This window comes from Macrobrachium rosenbergii, chromosome 42, assembly GCF_040412425.1.
Source record: "Macrobrachium rosenbergii isolate ZJJX-2024 chromosome 42, ASM4041242v1, whole genome shotgun sequence".
In the NCBI taxonomy this organism is placed as follows: Eukaryota; Metazoa; Arthropoda; class Malacostraca; order Decapoda; family Palaemonidae; genus Macrobrachium; species Macrobrachium rosenbergii.
In genome coordinates, this window is record NC_089782.1 from 59,842,022 (window position 1) to 59,843,592 (window position 1,571).

The following is a 1,571-nucleotide window of genomic DNA, read 5'->3' on the forward strand; positions in this document are numbered from 1 at the left end:
TATAAAAGCCACTCGGTTAAAATTTGCAGAAAGTTTTTGTAAAACTTGAAGTACTTAAAAGATTTTTAAATTAAAGCAATATTGTACATATCGCTTTAAAAAAACATGTACAATATATATCTAAGAATAATAATTAAAAACTTAATAAGCTAAAGAGACCAACTTCTCTAAACATTGTAAGTTCTCTTTTAATCTTTTGTATACATTCTGTTACTTTTCTTGCTTAACCTTTTCTGACTCACCCCGCCTATAGACTTACCATTATCCAAACTGTGACTCTCAATAACATTTATAGGAATCCACTGTTTCCATTATCTCAACGATTATACTAGCATTCACTGCTCATCTTCCTGATTCCCATTTACCACCACACCCTTACACGTACTCACACTTACTCTCGTTTCTCACCTCGCAAACATTTCCAAATTCTTTCTCTAATCTCTGCACTTTCTCTTTACTGTCCCCAGTTAGTATTCAATTTTCTGCAACACACCAGATATTCCTCATTCCATTCAGGACCCATCTTCTTATCCTGCAACTCTGCATCTTCGTCTACTAACCTATGGCTGATTTCTAACATCGGTCCATCTATAACGATTTTAAACTGCCATGGATACATCGCACAGCCTTGTCTCAATTCCATTCTTACACCAAATCAGTCATTCACGCAACTGAAAACTATCACACGATTCACATCCATCATAAAACTTCTCATCAACAATTGTCCCTCTATATCTACATCCTTAGCACCCACAACATTGCTTTGCTTTAATTTTGGTCACAAGCTTTTTCCTTTTACTTTCATAATGTTTGATTTCACACTGTTGTTCATATTATCACCTTTACATCCAAATCTTTGTTTCAACAACTCATAGCACTCTTGCATCATTTAGCTAGGGCTTTCTTTCGTCGTCCACGTTCAGCAGGTAATCAAATTACTCACTCCATCGACTCAGGACTGCATCATCTTCAAGCATCAAATGTACCTTTAGCCTCCCTTATTCGATATCCATCTGCACATTAACTTTTCCCTCTGCATTCACTAACTTACTCTTCAGTGTTACTTGACATCTTTCTTTCTCAGCTCTGGCAAGACCCCTTATAATTCTGCACACAATCCAACTATCTATCTTGCAATCCCCGCCCCCCCGCCATAATCTTCTATTTTGGTAAACTTATATGTATATATATATATATATATATATATATATATATATATATATATATATATATATATATATATATATATATATATATATATATGAAACACAAAATGAGTATGATAATTAAAATTTATAACAACAATACAAATGTGCATCAATATAATCTTGCTCATTTAAAAGTAATATGTAAACAGCGTCTAAGAACAGGATTCAAGTTGTATTAGAGTGAAGTACAATTTCATGATAAAGAAAACTGCAAATAAAAACCCAGGACCTTCTCTTACTCTATTGCCTATTTATATATATATATATATATATATATATATATATATATATATATATATATATATATATATATATATATATATATATATATATATATATATATATATATATATATATGAAACA